Source organism: Microtus pennsylvanicus, chromosome 10, assembly GCF_037038515.1.
Source record: "Microtus pennsylvanicus isolate mMicPen1 chromosome 10, mMicPen1.hap1, whole genome shotgun sequence".
Lineage (NCBI taxonomy): Eukaryota > Metazoa > Chordata > Mammalia > Rodentia > Cricetidae > Microtus > Microtus pennsylvanicus.
In genome coordinates this window covers 47,134,159-47,152,777 of record NC_134588.1, presented here as the reverse complement: position 1 = coordinate 47,152,777, position 18,619 = coordinate 47,134,159, and positions in this window count along the sequence as shown.

The window sequence follows — 18,619 nt, the reverse complement described above, 5'->3', positions numbered from 1 at the left end:
AGAGAAGCAATGACAGGCAGGGGGAAGGGAGGGAGGGAGATTTCTATGCTTTCCTTCAAGAGTTCTGGATCCAGTAAGTCTGGAGGGGTGCTGATACTGCAGGTAAGGGGACCACATTTTGATAATTGAGTGTCAACTTAAATTATCCATATAACATTCGGTGGCGAGAACAATTTTGGCTGGGGATTAGGCCCCAGCTGGCAGAGTCTGCCTAGCATGCCTAGAACCCTGGATTCAATCCCACTGTGTAAATCTGGGTATGGTGCCACATGACTGTAATCCCAGCATTGGAAAGTAGAGGCAGGAAGATCAGAAGTTCTAGGTCATCCTCAGCTACATAGTAAGTCCAGCCTGAGCTACATGAAACCCGGTAAGCAAGCACTTTAGCAACTGAACCATCTCCCGCTCCTCAAATATGACTTTTAAATGATTGATTTTTAAATGTATCTTGGTCTTTCTCTCTTACCTCTCCCCTTTATTTCCTTCTAGCACAGAAAGAATGAGGTGATTGTGCCTGAGACTGGGTGGGGGAAAGTAAGGGGTTTAGAAGGCTGAGGCAGAAAGGGAAGCAGGACTATTGTAGATCCCCAGAGTTCCGGTGGTGGAGCATCACGTGAGCTGGGTGCTCAGGGAGAAAGAGGCAGCGGAGCCACCACAGGTCTCCTCTATTGGGCAAAAACTCGAGGCACCTCATTCCCTTCAGCTGGGCACAGAGGCATCTTATGCAGAGATTGTTCTCTTTGATTTTTGAAGAGGGAGAAAACCACGATCCGTCTGTATGCGAAGACAGACAGACACAAGCCATAGCAGAAGCTTTGGCCGTCAGGATTTGTTTCGTTCCCTCCCTGCCGATGTGCAGGTGTTTTTTATCTCTAATATTGCAGGCCATGGGGATTTTGAAAAGAGAGGCGTGAGACTTGCTGAGTTGCAAGCAGCTGGGAATTTGGAATGTGTCTCTGGAGATACACACTGAGCCTGGCTCGGAACTTCCAAGAAAACTCAGTGGGAGGGGAGGAAAAACAGCGCAATGACATGAAGCCTTGCAGGGCCCGCCTTGGCCTCACTGGACTGCCCAGAGCTCACATTCCAGTTGTACTGCAGTGACCCAATGTTCCAGTAAACAAGGAGGGGACAGGATGGGAAGAAATCAGATCAGGCTACCTCTAGAGCTTTGAAATAGACGCAGGAGGCCTGAGGTGGGGAGGATAGGAATGAGGTAGTATTTGTGCAGATCCTGGATCAGCAAGATGTATCCGCAACACCCCCTGGACACATCCAGTCATACACATTTCCAGCGGGGCTTGAACAGACACCATCACTCAGATGTCCTAACCTTTCAAAGGTCAGAAAGTGATCTCCCTTAGGACCCTCCCCGAGAAGCCCAGGTCACATGGGTGTGCAAAGGGCGAAGTAAGGAGACACTGACTCAGGCTGAGCCTTGACTAATGGTGTCCACTCTACTTCCGCCTCCCGGAAAGACAGAGCTGCAGCAGACAGCCCCGGCCCTTCAGTTCCTGTCTCCATCTGACTTCATAGTATCAAGCCACTGACTACTCATTGCTACTCTACCCGTTTCCCTCTGGCTCCACTTCCATTGCATCAGGCAATAGATGAGTCTAAGTAATGATCAGAGGGGCTTAGTCAAAGTCTGAGGGGGAGTGTGCTGACTTACAATGCAAAGTTCTGGAAGTTTCTTCTCAAGAATGTCCTACTGCTTGGGATAATTGAGGGCTTTGTAGCTCAGACAGACTATATAGTTTCCCCTTCCCAAAAAAGGGTGTGATGTTCTGTATGGCTATATTTTATATTCTGTGAGACTAAATGGCTCAAGACATTATCACCTTAGACAACAATGCAGACACTAAGAGAGACTTACATAGATCTAATCTACATGGGAAGTAGAAAGTAGAAAAAGACAAGATCTTTCCTGAGTAAATTGGGAGCATGGGGTCCTTGGGGGAGGGTTGAAGCGGGGAGGGGAGCAGAGAAAAATGTAGAGCTCAATAAATATCATTTAAAAATTTTTAAAAAGACATCATCACCTTCACGTAGCATGACCGAACAGTGTGCCATTGGAAATAATTCCTGGACAAAGCCATCAATCAGAGCATGAGACCCATCTGCTGAATAACGGACCTCAAGTTCCTCCCACCTTTCACAGCCTACCCTGCTTCTCGGGTGATTTTCTTTGCTGTGACTGATTTATCTTGACATTTTACTGATCTTAAGTATTCATTCCTTCATTTCCTTATAGACGATTCAGATTCAGACAATACCTGTGTGTATCTTTTGAAGCAGGAAAAAGGCAGGGTTTGGATTTCCCTACGTAAATGGCTGGATGACTCCTCCGCTGGGATTCTGAGTGGTGCGTTCTGGCAGCTTCAGGAGCTGATCTGCCATCCCAGAGACACAGTGGCCAGTGGATACTGTCAGCTTTGACTCACCAAATGGCCACACCCTGGTTTGGGGACAAGCATAACAGCAAGAAAAATGATGACGTGTGTGTGTGTGTGTATCCATGGCAACAGTTGCACACTACTTCCCTTCCATCCCTTCGATGTGCTCTTAGTACTACGCCTACTTTTGATGATATTTGGTGCTACCCTACAAGGTTCCAGTCACCCCTCTCTCTTTTTTATTTTTAATTGATTGAGGCCATGTTAAAGGCCAGACTACAACACACCAAAGTATTGTCCAAACCCACATCTGTGTGCTCCTTTGTAAAACCACATCTGTCTGCTCTTTTGTAAAACTACCTGAATATGGTGGGCCCTTGATATTCAACAGGGACATTTTCTTTCCCATTGGCTGTGCTCTTCCATCAGGGCTGGTGATAATTTCACATTCCAGCAAGACTTCTCTCTTATATACCAAGACATCGTACCTCATAAACTCTGGACACAAATTCTCTGACTGGAATTTTGATAGGTTATCTAAACTAAGGTTCAGAGAAATCAAAAACTATGGACCTAATTAAGAGAGAAGGTCATGTGGTTTAGTGCCTTGGGAATTAAACAGCTCCCATGAACAAGACTAGGTGCCGAGCTTCCCGTTAGACTCCCCGTCTGAGTAGACAGCCTGTTCCCCTGACGAGTACAGCTGGGAGGCCGAGGGCTCCACTCACCTTCGCCTCCCCAACATCCCGTCATTTCAGCCTCCCTACCTCCAACCACTTTTTCACATTCACACATTTTGTCTGACTCTAATTTTTTTCCTTCTTGGATTTTAATTTTTGTTATTAATTGCACTTATTTTAGCTGATGCATAAAACCATGAAAATTGATGGTGCCTATGAGATGTCATGTTTGTTTTCCTATACCCATATATGATCATTTCTGACAGTACCTGCCTTCTGTCCTTCCCTCCCAAGCCTGACATGGTGGACACGTGGACATGGATTTGGGAAGCGGATCCTTCTAGGTTGTATCTTATTTGCTGCGTCACTCAGGCTATGTTTTTTGAACTTGTCAGCTACAAAATGTGATAATAATCAGACCTTTATAGTCTTGTCACAAGGATTAAAATAAGATTATAACCCACTGCATATAGAGCTGGTACTCGACTAATGTGCCTGGTTGAAGGTAGGTCTGATGCTGGATACTGGCACATCCTTCTCCAAAGTGGTTGATTCTTGGTCTGTTGCTGGATACTAGCACATCCTTCTCTGGAGTGAGCTAGTCCCATGGAAGTGGGAATAGAATGTCAGAGGCAGAACCCTCAGGCCTCCACCAAACCCCACTTCTTCATTTTGGAAGGAACGGGGCTCAGAGGAGGTTAACTGGCTTGTCCAAAGTCATATGCCCTACTGATTCCTAGTGTCGAATAAGAAAATTAATTGGATGCAGCAGGAAGTGTTGGCTCTGAAGTCAGATATGTGTGACCTGCCAGTATGGCAGCTTCAGACATATGACTGATCTGATTCTGCTTCTCTTCCTCATGCAGAGCATTGGGATAATGGAGCCAGAGAGACAGGAACTGCATGTCACGTGGGAGGGGGTGCTGTTCTAAACGGAATTAGGCACATCAGGAATCCAGGGAGCCCCTGTCACTTGCTGGGGTTCCCGATGGTTCATGCTGTCATTAAAACATCCCAGAGCTGGTTAAAACAGGAGGAAACCGTTGGAGGAAACGGGTAGATTTTTACAGATATAATGAGCAACGCCTGCATGCTGAAATAGGGACATTTAGGGATAACTTTTGCTTACCAGTCTCCTAATGAGAGCTCCACAACAGCGCTGGATGCATCGAGCGGAGAAGCATTCTTAGTAAGTGAGAGACAGACCACGTGAGTACGCTCCTGGGGTGGGGAATAGGCAGGCGAGATGATCTTGAAGGTTTTTTTTAATGACCTTTTACAATATAGTGCCGAACAATTTCAAAATCGTCCTCATTTCTAGGCACAAATATACTCTGAGTTGGCAGCCCAAAGTGGGAGGTGGCTCTGAGACGCAATACTATTTTTCAGATGCGAGCCTGCAATGCTTTTGAAATAAGGGGCATAGGCAAGTTTTGCAACGAACAGTGAGTTCTAGTGTCTAATTTTTCCCCCAAAATGGGCAAGAGTGATGAGACACCCCACAGCAGGCTCAGCCTTGCCTGAATGATCCAATTACAGGTTCTGAAATTCAGGGACAGAATTTAGAAGTCTGAAATGGAAAAACAAAGGAGACACAATTCTGCAACTGAGCAAATGACTGACTCCAGAATGTTCCCCGGAGAGAGAAGCAAGTTTAGAAAATATTGCGTGGGCAGTTTCCAAATGTCCCAGGGGAAATAGGAGTGACATTTCTAGACATAATTAGGGTCAAGTGGATTGGGGTTTGTCTTAGCCTGTTTTTAATTTATAATGAACAGAAAAGTATTTCTTATTGTTTGGGGGCTTGGGAAGTGCAACCTCGAGGAGTTAGCAGGTTTCATATCTGGGGACCAGGTCTTTGCTGCCAGTGTAGAACCTTGACTACAGTACTGTCCATAGGATAATAACACCATCCCTCCCATGACAGAAGAGAAGCAGAGAAAGCTCACTTGTACAAGCCACTTTGCATAGTGACACCAGTCTATTTGTGAGACCACAGCTCTCATGGCCTCAGCATTATACCCCCAACACCCCACACAGGCACACTGGGATGGTTCTCACCCCATGAACTCTGGAGAGGAGTCAAGCTATGGCCAGGCCAGGGGAGGGGGAGGAGCTACAGAACTCCATTTGCTATTAACCCAGATCCATGGGCAACCTGTACAAGAGAGCATAATGCCTAGCTAGTGTGCTTGGCGGAAATAGAGGATGCAGCCTGGGGTAACAAACGCAACAGCTAAGAAATGTATTCAAAGCTGTGAGTTGGGCCAGAGAAGATGGCTCTGCCGGTAAGGGCACCTGCTGCTGCCAGAGTGACAGTCTGAATTTGGTGCCAAGGACCACAGGGTGGAAGGAGGGAACTGATTCCCAAAAGTTGTCCTTTGCCTGCCACACACACACTGTGGCACAGACGTGCTTGCATATTCACACATGCACACACACACAAACACACACAAACACACACTAATAAGTATCTACAATTAAAGCTTAAAAACACTACGAGATTCTTAAGATTGAGGCCACAGTTTATTTTTGTTGTTGTTGTTGTTGTTGTTGTTTTTTCTTGTCTAAGAATTTTTGCTGGGCAGTGCTTGTGTATGCGTTTAATCCCAGCACTCTGGAGGCAGAGGCAGGTGGATCTCTGAGAGCGAAGCTAGCCCACTCTACAGAGTGAGTTCCAAGACAGCCAGAGCTACACAGAGAAACTCTGTCTTGAAAAATCCAAAAATAAATAAATAATAAATAAACTTTATACGTGTAAGTAATGCATTTTGATCAAATCCAGGTCTCTTTCCCTCCGCCACCACTTTTTCCTCACAGCCTTATACATTCATGCTCTTTTTTTGTTTTAAACCCACTGAGTCCCCTTAGTGTTGACTCCACATGAACAGGTGTAGAAGCACCAACTAGAACATGGGTAGCCTTTCAGAGGCCAAATCCCCGGAGAAAATCGACTCTCCTTTCCCCATCAGCCCCTCCCCATCCCACACCGGAATTCTGGCTGATTTGATCTTGTGTAGGTCTTGCTGTTGCAGTCACAGCCTCTGTGGGTTCCTGTGTGAGGCAACGGTGTCTTGTTTCTCCACAGAGGCCTTCACTTCTTACAGTCTGCACACACTTGCCTTCCATGATGACCTCTGAACCTTGAGGGGAGGGGCTGCAATACAGCTGTCTTATTCAGAAGCAAGCACTCTGCAGTCTTATTCTTTGCACTTTGACCAATGACAGGTATCTTTATTAAATGCATCCACTGAAGGAAAAGGCTACTCTAATAAGGACTGAAAGATGCACTACTCTCGTGATATAAAGGTAAAAACTGGGATTGGAGAGATGGTTCCCCAGTTAAGTACACATATTGCTTTCCCAGAGGACGCAAGTTTGTTTTATATAGCACCCATGTCAGGGGCTAACAACCATATGCAACTTTAGCTCCAGGAGATCCACCACCCTCTTTTGGCCTCCTGGGACATGATGCTCAAGTATAGAAACATACACAGGCACACATATACACATGCACATAATTAAAAATACAAATAAATATTTTAATGATGAGAAGTTAGGGAACCACTAGCAGATTGAAAGCATTAGATTACTCTGGAAGACTATGTCCTAGCTACTCACAGGTCTTAGGCCCAGTTAATGGTACCAGGCATGAATTCCATCTTGAGGATCAGGACTTAAATCCAATGGGAAAAGTGGCTGTTTACTCCCATAGCATCCATGCCTCTATTGCACCCACGAGCCTATCTCTTCAGATCACTTGCTGTCATTCCCTGGGTTCACAGTGGAATAAAACGGTGGATCATTTTTCTCCCTCAGGAGCATGCTCAGTACCTTTTAACACTTTTACAGCAAGCCAATAGAGATGAAACTTTCAAGTCAGTATCATCTTGATTTATCCATATCCTTTGAGTCTAATGTGTGTTGGTTTTAACAATAGAATCTTACCATCAAAGAGGGGTAATCAAGAGCAATAGCAATAGGCTGTAGTGTGTGTGTATGGGGGTGCTCTATAAGACTCCACTGACAACTAAAAAAGTGGTAACTCATTTATTTGATAGCTTATGATGTCTGGGAGGAATGCTGTCCCCCCATTATAGAGTTTTTAAGTAGAAAATAGCCCTTATATATGTATATGTATAAATTTTTTTTCTTTTTTTTATTTTTTTTTCTTTTTTCTTTTTTGGTTTTTTTCGAGACAGGGTTTCTCTGTGGCTTTGGAACCTGTCCTGGAACTAGCTCTGTAGACCAGGCTGGTCTCGAACTCACAGAGATCCGCCTGCCTCTGCCTCCCTAGTGCTGGGATTAGAGGCGTGCGCCACCACCGCCCGGCCTTCTTTTTTTTTATTGAGAAAAGGAAAAAAAAACAAGTTTCCACCTCCTTCCAACCTCCCATTTCCCTCCCCCTCCTCCCACCCTTCTCCCCCTCCCCCCACTCCTCTCCTCCTCCCTCTCCAGTCCAAAGAGCAGTCAGGGTTCCCTGCCCTGTGGTAAGTCCTAGGTCCTCCCCCCTCTGTCCATGTCTAGGAAGGTGAACATCCAAACTGGCTAGGCTCCCACAAAGCCAGCACATTAAGTAGGATCAAAACCCCGTGCCATTGTCCTTGGCTTCTCATCATCCCTCATTGTTCGCCGTGTTCAGAGAGTCCGGCCCTATCCCAAGCTTTTTCAGTCACAGTCCAGCTGGCCTTGGTGAGCTCCCAATAGATCAGCTCCACTGTCTCAGTGGGTGGGTGCACCCCTCGCGGTCCCGACTTCTCTGCTCATGTTCTCCCTCCTTCTGCTCCTCATTGGGACCTTGGGAGCTCAGTCCAGTGCTCCAGTGTGGGTCTTTGTCTCTATCTCCATCCATCACCAGATGAAGGTTCTATGGTGATATGCAAGATATTCGTCAGTATTACTATAGGATAGGTTCATTTCAGGTTCCCTATCCTCAGCTGCCCAAGGAACTAACTGGGGACATCGCCTTGGGCTCCTGGGAGCCACTCTAGGTTCAAGTCTCTTGCCAACCCCAGGGTGGCTCCCTTAACTAAGAATTGTGGTTCCGTGCTCCCCTATCCAACCTTCCTTTATCCCATTCATCCTTTTTCCCCAAGTTCCCCCCCATCCTCCCCTTCTCCCTTTTCTCTCCCCATCTCCCCTTACCCCATACCACCCCACCCCCAAGATCCCAATTTTCTCCCCGGCAATTTTGTCTACTTCCCATAGCCAAGAGGATAACTATATGTTTTTCCTTGGGTTCACCTTCTTACTCAGCTTCTTTAGGTTCACCAATTGTAGACTCCGTGACCCTTATTTATGGCTAGAAACCAATTATGAGTGAGCATATCCCATGTTCATCTTTTTGGGTCTGGGTTGCCTCACTCAGTATAGTGTTTTCTATTTCCATCCATTTGCATGCAAAATTCGAGAAGTCATTGTTTTTTACCACAGCGTAGTACTCTAATGTGTATATATTCCACACTTTCTTCATCCATTCTTCCATTGAAGGGCATCTAGGTTGTTTCCAGGTTCTGGCTATTACAAATAATACTGCTATGAACATAGTTGAACAAATGCTCTTCACCAACCCCGCAACAGACAAAGATCTGATCTCCAAAATACATAGAGAACTCAGGAAACTAGACTTTAAAATGCTAATTAACCCAATTAAAAAATGGGGCACTGAACTGAACAGAGAATTCTCAACAGAAGAAGTACAAATGGCTAAAAGACACTTAAGGTCATGCTCAACCTCCTTAGCGATCAGGGAAATGCAAATCAAAACAACTTTGAGATATCATCTTACACCTGTCAGAATGGCTAAAATAAAAAACTCCAATGATAGCCTTTGCTGGAGAGGCTGTGGAGGAAGGGGTACCCTCATCCATTGCTGGTGGGAATGCAATCTTGTGCAACCACTTTGGAAATCAATGTTTCGATTTCTCAGGAAATTCGGGATCAACCTACCCCTGGACCCAGCAATACCACTCCTGGGAATATACCCAAGAGATGCCCTATCGTATATGTATAAATTTTAGGAAGGTTCTAGAGCAGCTGATTTTCATATAACTTTTTCAAAGGTCTTCCGTGTTAGTTATCTCTCCCCATACTGCCTCCTCTACCCTGCCCTCCAATTCCCTACCCCACTAAGTTCTTCCTCTTCCATTATTCCCCTTCCCTCTTCATACCACCTACATTCTATCCACTTTCCCTAGAACATCCCCCCACCCCAGGCTCCCTACTAATTCACCACCTCCTGTGGGTCCTCCAACTTAAACACACATATATAAAGTTTCAAATCTAGCACTCACATATGAGAGAGAACATCTGGCATTTGTCTTCCTCAACCTGGATTACCTCATTCGGAAGGATTATCTCTAGCTTCATCCATTTACCTGAAAATTTCATAGTTTTGTTTTTCTTTAAAGATGAATAATGTTCTATTATGTATATTACATTTTCATTACTCACTAAGCCATTGATAGACATCTAGGTTGTTTCCACTTCCTGGCTATTGTGACTGCAGCAACAGTGACCATGGGTAAGCAAATACATTGGCAATAGGATAGTCTTTTGGGACCATGCCCAGGAGCTGGTTCATATGATAGGTCTATTTCTAGCATTTTAAGAGGCGGCCACATTGTTTCCATTGTGGCTATATCAGTTTGCATTCCCTTCTACCGTAAATAAGCATTTCCCTTTCCCCACACCCAAGCCAGCATGTGTTGTTATTTTTTAAAGTCTTATCCATTCTGATATCCACTCTGACTTGGATAAGATGAAATCTCAAAGTAGTTTTAATTTGTATTTTCCTGTTGGGAAAGGATGTTGAACATTATTTAAAAAAAAATACATCTTGGCCATTTGCATCTTTTCTTTTGAGAATTCTCCATAATTCCTTGCCCAATTTTTAAATGGTTTGTTTGTTTTCTTGGTGTTTATTGGGACAAGATTTTTGTCACACTGTATTCTAGTAATTAATGTAGAGAATATATTCAAAGTTAATAATTTGGTTTTTCTTCTAGGATTAAAAACAAAGTATTTAACACAGAAGATATTGAAACAGTAGCTCCTTGGCAGGAACCATGTAGAAGTTTTGAAGAATCTTTGGGATGTGATTGATTTAGTTGTAGTGATTTGACAGAGATATTTGCCCCCTAATCTTGGCATTTTAACAATTGCTGGCACTGTTCAGGTGGTGTGGCTTTTGCTGAAAGAAGTATGTTATGGGCAGGGGGTGAACTTGAGAATAAAAATCTCAAACCACTTCTAGTTCACTCTACCTCCTTCTCACTGGAGTTTCAAAGTAAGCGCCCAGTGCCCTGCTCCTCCTGCCATGTCTACCACCTACTGCCATGGTTCCCCACCATGATGGACTCCTGTAAGCCCAAATAAACTCTTCCTTCTATGAGTTTCTTCAGGTCATGGTGTTTTATCACAGAACTAGAAAAGTAACTAAGACACCCTACGATCATGGGCATCAAACTCAGCAAATTGGCTGTGGGAAATAGGTGGATCCGATTTCTATATTAGAGTAAACAATAATAATGGAAACAAATGCAAGTCAAAGTTGTCTGTTGGGAAGAATGGTCATGGAAACCTTGGCTTTATCCTCTAAGTCTGTAGTCTAAAAAGCTTCTTGAAGATAGACTAACTTTTTTCTTTTATAGAGTCTCTATCATAGGCTGTTGGCCTTGAACTCCTACGTAGTCAGGATGATGGTGAAGTTCTGATCCCCTGGTTCCACCTTACAAACAGGATCAGAGTCTTGTGCCCCATGTTTCATTGCATAGTATCAGGATCCAACCCAAGGTCTTCTGCATGCCAAGCAAGGACTCTACCGGCTGAGCCATGTCCCCAGTCCCTAGGCAGGGTTAATTTGACACTATCAGCACCATTGGATACTGCTATCATTACAGAATGTTCTACCTGTCCTCCCATGTTCTCTATCGGCAAAACCACAGGCTGATCATAGCTTCATTCCTCTTTTCTGGGCAATCAGAATTCACACCTCCCAGTCTGATGTTGAACACAAATTCAAACCAATGAAATACAATTAGACATGATTCGTGCCATTTCTGGGCCTGTGACAAAAGCATCCCACTTGAAATCTCCCATGCTCTTTCTCCTGCATACTCGTGATGGCAGCCATGAAACAAAGAAGGCGGAGCCTACCACTCCTCAGTTTCCCCATTCCTTGACATAGAAACAAACTTTATTATACTAAGTTGTTACAGTAGCTTACACAGCTAATGCATTCATCTTCTTTTGTCTCCATCTCTTATTTTTCACCTCTGCTCTTTATTCTCTGAAGTGATAAAGGTCAGAGAGAGAGAGAAGGAGCAAGAGAGAGAGAGAGAGAGAGAGAGAGAGAGAGAGAGAGAGAGAGAGAGAGAGAGAGAGATAATGTGACATGTGACATAGTCTGGAGAGATGTTGTGTAGGTGAAGACAGAACTCTCAAGTGACTATAGTGGCTTCCTTCTATGCAGCCTCCTGCCTTTCCCTGAACACCAGCTCTTCTGCCATTTTCACAGCTGATAAAAAGTGTGGAAGGAGGCTTGGATGCCCTTTTTGGACTACAACCATGGATCTAAATTCTTTATTCTGTTCCTCTCATCTCCCTTGTCTGACGAGCAACCTCATCCAGAGATGACAATGTGAGGAACCTCAAGGTGTAAGCCACACACAGGAAAGCAAATTGTGGGCAACTAGTTTACTCAAAAGCGGCTTTCATTCCCTTAGTTTTTTCCTCACTTTACTTAGATTTTCTTGGTTCTGGATCATCTCTGCTAAAAACCATGCTTCATTGTTTCCTAGCGTCTTCTGTCACACCTTGTCCCCTAAGTTTATATGAAACTCTAAGAGTTTCCCTTTACTCTTTTTGTTAACCACGCCTTTCCCTTTCATACCAAACTGAAGCCTCTCTTTCCATAAGACTCCCAGCGAGCCGATTGCCCTATTGTGCTTGAGCTACATTACAGCACAAGCTGACGTAATGATCACTGTTCTATTTCCAGAACTCTGAGTGGCTCCACGGGGCAGGGCTTCTCCCTAATCAGCACTTCTCAGGAACTCCACTCTGGCAGGGCCTTTCTAGAGAGCCACTAACATCTGCTCTCTTACTCTGCAGAGGAGGGGATGTGGAAGCCATCTAACAAATGTATGTAGCAGCTGTCCTTCCCCAGCTGGGCTGGCAACAAGGCCAAGTTCTCACTAGTGCAGTTAAGCAATGATCCACTATTTGGGAACAGGCTGCAGCCTAGGCAACAGACACCATGCCAGGCAGGGTATTCTAGAAGGAGTTTCTTCCCTCTGTTCGAGTCACGGCCGTCATTCCACATCTCCACTTGAGAGAAAAGCACATGTCTGTCACCGTGACTTAGGGTTTTCTATCACCTAATTAATCCTACTCAGTCTTTTAGCTTCTGGCTTGTCCTCCCTGCTTTACAGTTGGCTTCCTTACCTTCATTCTTGTTCCCCTTTTAGAACCATACTGCTCTAAAACACCTTGGATCTGAGTGGTTATCCTACCCACACCCTGCATTTCACAGTGAGGAAATGGAGGATCCAGTAAGTGGAAGGGACTGGACCCGGAGGACCTAAGCCAAGGACCCAAACCTGTCCCTTGACACTCTAGCCCTGAGCTCCCCCTCACCCACTCACCTCTAAACCAGATCAGCCCCATCTCGGAATCTTACCACAAGCACACAGTTCCTTTCCTTCTAGATTAGTCTATGCACAAAAATAAAATAGCATTCATTCTTTGTGAAATTCAGAGTTGGTAGACAAACAGGAAGATGATAGCTTTAAATTGTTTTGTTTTCCCATTGGTGTGAAAATCAATTATACTATTCATTACCAGGTTTCCATACTACTTGATTTTTTTTTCTTCTTCTCGGGGGAAGAGGGAGATACTGAATACTACTCCATAGGGAGCCCACGGGCCTGGAGAATCTAAGCAGGACTCGGTTTTCCGAACTGGCCTAATACCCTGCCGCTATAAACCTCCATCCACTCAGTAACTCCTTACTGAATTGTTGCCATATGGGCACTGGGCTCTGAGCAAAACAGGCCTCTGACTTCCTGGAACTTGTCATCCACTGATAAACTGTAATTACTCAAACAGATGTCACAATTAAAACGACGAGAGTAAAGGCAATAAAGGAAAAGTGGGGTTTGGAAAGAGAGCCTATGGAGAATCGAACTGGGGTAGGAAAGGGTTAGGAAGGGACTTAACTTAAGACCACAAAGACAGGAATTAGCCAGGCCTTGGACATTCTGAACAGAAGGAATAGCTGAGGTAAAGCTCTTTGGTAGGGAAGAAGATGAGATTCCAGTATAGCAGATAGAATGGCGAGATACACAGGATGGCCAAACTACACAAGCCCAAGGGGTCCAGTAAAAAACTTTAGTTTCACTGAAGAATAGTGAGAAGGCATGAAACAGTCTTGATTGAATACCTTTCTGCTATAACTTACACTGTGAAAGATCCCCAGGGGGAGTTAATTTTAAATGTCAACTTAATTGGATTAAGAAATGCCTGGGATATTCCCGATCCTTGCCTTCGGGTATGTCTGAGATGATTAACCGAGTGGGGAAAACCCATAGGGAATGTGAGTGTCACCATCTCACACTGAATTTAAAAGTGGAAGAGGAGAAAGCCAGCTAGTAGTCCCCTTCCTGTGCATCATCCTCTACTAAGATATGAGCAAGCAGTATGCTACCTACCGTGTATAAGAACTGGATCCTCCCCAATGCTTCCCCACAAAGATGAACTGAACCCAAACCCCTCCCCCTTTAAGTTGCTTGTGTCTGATGTTCAGTCACAGTGATGAGACGTGACCAGTGCATCCACAAGACCAGCTTCCTCTGAACCTAAACTCTCTAATTTACACAATCAGGCGATCAATCAATCAAGAATATCCTTTAAAGCCTTTTGTAAGTCTAGCTAATGGGGAGAATAAATCCTTCCCATTCATCGGGTATGCAAGCTAAGCTGTACAAGAATTTCATGTCGGCCCCCTGGATAGAACCGCAAAATCTTCATTCTAAGTCCACAGCTAAAACCCAGCAGGGAGGAGAGGTTTCTGCAAATACCAGGTCTTGATTCTAAGGAATCAGTCTGAGTGCACATGCACTTGGGTGCACAGCACTGCCCAGAAAAAGAGATTGATATTAGCGGCAATCAAACAAAGGAAACTGAATGAACGGAACATCGAAGATGTGTTGGTCAGTATGCATAGCTCTTTATGGTGGGCAATGCTTACAGCTTCCTGGGCATTCATTTGCAGCTGCTTTAGTCCAGGGGCCCAGGAAGAAGCCATGACCTCTTAGAACTAGACTGTCCTCCCAGATCCCTCAGAGGTTTCTCTCCGGTTGCCATGACACAACTTGAAATATTCATATTGTTCTCGCTGGGGTGAATTTTGGAGCCTCCATTAAGCACAGATTCTAATGGATTGCTTACACTTGGGAGAGGCATGCTTTTCTCCCTTGTTATATCATTCATAGCCTTCTCGGTTGCTACAGGAAACCTTGACCTCCCGGCTCCCAAGCCATATGCATCTCTTTCTTAACGAAAGAGAACACCTTTCTGAGAGTCCAGCATCATCCAGCAACTCCCATGAGAAACCCAACTGAGAGTTATTATAGTTTGTGTTTAGTTAAAAGTCCACAATGTCAGTGGAAGCCCCTGCTCTTATCAACAGTCATGCCAGTTCCCAGAACCCCAGGGAAGCCCCTGCCTGCAGATTGCCAATGCTCCCTCAGAGCCTGCCCAGCCTCCTCTCAATAGCCCCATCCCCTCATCACCATATGATGTTGCTGGACCACAACTCCAGCCAGAGCCCCCTGCTTTACCAGAGATCATCACACAAGTTCCCAGAACCCCAAAGGTCATGTAGGCCACCAGAACCCCAGCGGAGGCACCCTATTTGACCAGAACACTCTTTGGCGACCAGAACCACAGGCCAAGAGATCAGAGAGGAAAGAGAAACCAGGAGGAAAAAACACCCATCCAAAAAAGACAAACTGAGAAATCTGAACCTAAATCTATAATTACCCCAAACCCAGAAGCCTAGAAGCCAGCATAAGAACACAGTCAACAAGAGCCAGGGTAACATGGCACCAACAGAGCCCAGCTATCCTACTACAGCAAGACCTAAATATCCCAACACAGCTAAAGCACAAGAAAACAACCTTAAAATCAACTTTATGAGGATGACAGAGGTCCTTAAAAAGGAAACGAGTAGATTCCTTAGAGAAATCCAGGAAAATACAAACAAGCAATAGGAGAAATGAATAAATCCCTTAAGTAAAGCCAAGAAAAAAATCAAAAAACAAGTGAAGGAAATGAATAAAGCCACTCAAAACCTGAAAATGGAAATAGAAGCAATAAAGAAAATATAAATTGAGAGTATCTTGGAGATGGAAAACCTAGGTAAGTGAACAGGAACTACAGAGGCAAGCCATCACCAACAGAATATAAGAGATGGAAGAGAGAATCTCAGACATAGAAGATAAGGTAGAATAAATGGATACGTCCATAAAAGAAAATGTTAAATCTAAAACCTTCCTGACACAAAACATCCAGGAAATTTGGAACACTATGAAAAAAAAAAACCTGAACCTAAGAATAATAGGAATAGAAGAACTCAGCCAGTAAATGACTATAAAGATACAATAAACTTTCAGAACACCAAATACATTGGACCAGAAAAGAAAGTCCTCTTAACACTTAGTAATAAAAACACTACACATACAGAACAAAAAAGGAATTATTAAAAGCTTCAAGGGAGAAAGGTCAAGTAATATATAAAGATTGACCTATTAGAATTACACCTGACTTCTCAACGGAGACTCTAAAAACTGGAAGGGAATAGACAGATATCCTGCAGACTCTGAGACCATAGATACTATCCCAGACTACTATACCCAGCAAAACTTTTAATCACCATAGACAGATGGAGAAAATAAGATATTCCATCTATAATAAGTCAAATTTAAATAGTATCTATCCACAAATCCAGCCTTATAGAAAATACTACAGTGAAAACTCCAACCCAAGGAGGTTAACTACACTATGAAAACACAGGAAATAAATAATCTAACACAAGCAAAACCAAAATGAAGGGAAACACACACACTACCACTACCACCAACAACAACAAAATAACAAGAATTAGCGATTATTGGTCATTGACACACATTGATATCTCTCAATATCAATGGACACAATAAAAAGACACAAATAGGCTGGGAAAGAGATCCAGGAAGCAACACCCTTCACAATAGCCACAAATGTAAAATATCTTGGGGTAACTCTGACTAAGCAAATGAAAGACTTGTATGATAAAATCTGTTAGAAGAAAATAACAGGAGATGGAAAGAACTCCTATGCTCATGGATTGGTAGGATTAACAGTATAAATAGCAATCCTACCAAAAGCAATCTACATATGAAATGCAATCCCCATCAAAATTCCAATAAAATTCTTTATAGACCTTGAAAGGACAATACTCAACTTCATATAGAAAAACAAAAAATCCAGGATAGCTAAAACAATCCTATACAATAAAAGAACATCTAGAGGTATCACCATCCCTAATTCCAAGCTGTACAATGGAGCTATAGAAATAAGAACCCCATGGTATTGGAATAAAAACTGACAGGTAGATAAATGGAAACCACACACCCATGAACACCTGAGTTTTTATGAAGAAGCCAGAAATACACAAAGCTTCAACAAATGGTGCTGGTCCAACTGGATGTTGATGAGTAGAAGACTGCAAATTGATCCAAGTCTATCACCTACACAAAACTCAAGTCCAAGTAGATCAAAGACCTTGACATATAACCAGGTACACTGAATCTAATAGAAGAGAAAGTGCGGAATAGACTTGACCTTATTGGCACACGAGATGATTTCCTGAACACAACATGACTTCCTCAACAGCACTGGCACTAAGATCAACAACCAATAAATGGGACCTCATGAAACTGAGACGAAATAGAAAGGCAAAGGACATTGTCAAAAGGACAAAATGGTAGCTACAGAATGGGAAAAAGATTTTTACCAACCCTACATCTGACAGAGGGCTGATTTCCAAAATATATAAAGAACTCAAAAAAACCTAGACATTGACAAACCAAATAATCCAATTAAAAAGTGAGGTACAGTCCAGACACTGAAGAAGGAAGATGTGACCTGCCCCGATGAAAAAGATACTGAGCCATGTGGCTAACATATGCTAGAGTAATGGGATAATATAAGTTATAAGAGCTAATAAGAAGCTTGAGCTAATGGGCCAATCGGTTTATAAAATATAGACCTCTGTGTGAATTTCTCTGGAACTAAACGGCTGGGGGACCAGGTGGGACAGAAACCCCAATAAACAGCCCCTTATGTTACAAACGGTGCCAACGTGTGGAGACAACTGCATCCACATAAAGCCTGAGACAGCTTGGGAAGTAATTCTAGAACAAAATAACAGCACTACGCATGGTTTCTTGGTAGCAGCAATTTCTCAGGTCTGCTCTGCTTGCTAGAAGCAAGCGCTCTCATTTAAGAGAGGCTTCCTGACTCAGCTTTAGCTCTAAAATCTTGTAGCTTGTGGGAGTGGCCTACCCATGACTGCTCCAACTTGTGGCCCACACCAGGAGAGGAAGCCCATACTGACACTGCCTGAATGACCAGGAACCAGAGGCAGGACAGCCTAGAGACCCAGGAAAGAACCAAGCATGACTGGACCAAAAAACTTTAAAACAAAATAAAAAGTCAATAAAATGACTCCTAATGTTACTCTGCTCTAGTAGTCCAATTGTCACCAAAGAGGCATCATCCAGCAACCAATGGGGATTGGAGCAGATGCAGACATCCGCAGCCAAACACTAGATGGAGCCAGGGGAACCCCACAGAAGAGAAAGAGGAAGGATTTTAGGAGCAAGAGGGGTCAAGGGCACCAGAAGAACATAGTCCACAGAATCAACTAAGCAGGGCTCACGGGGCTCACAGAGAGCGAAGTGACTAACACAGGTCCTGTATGGGTCTGAGTAGAACCTCTGCTTATACCTAATGGTTGTGTAGCTTGGTGTTCTTGTGGGATTCCCAACAATGGGACTGAGGGGGGTGTCTCTGATTCTTAGATTGCACTTGGGACCCTTTTTCTCCTACTGGGTTGTAACAACCAGCCATGGTATGAGGGTTTGTGCTCAGTCTTACTGTATCTTCTTACGTCATGTTTAATGGATATCCCTGGATGTCCTACTCTTTTTATTTTTTTGAAATGGAGGAGGACTTGATATGAGGGGAGAGAGCAGATGGGGAAGGACTGGGAGGAGCAGAGGGAGAGGAAGCTGCTGTCAGGATATAATTCATGAAAGAAGAATAAAAATTTAAAAAAAGAAAAGTAATTGAAGTCTACTAACTGAAAAAAGTCTAGCAGACATAATAGCTCCAAATGCTCCAGTTTTTATTACCAAATTATGTGAATTACCAAAAGTCTGTGTATGTTATCACATGACCATCTCAAGAAAATATTTTTTCATTCATCCATCTTTA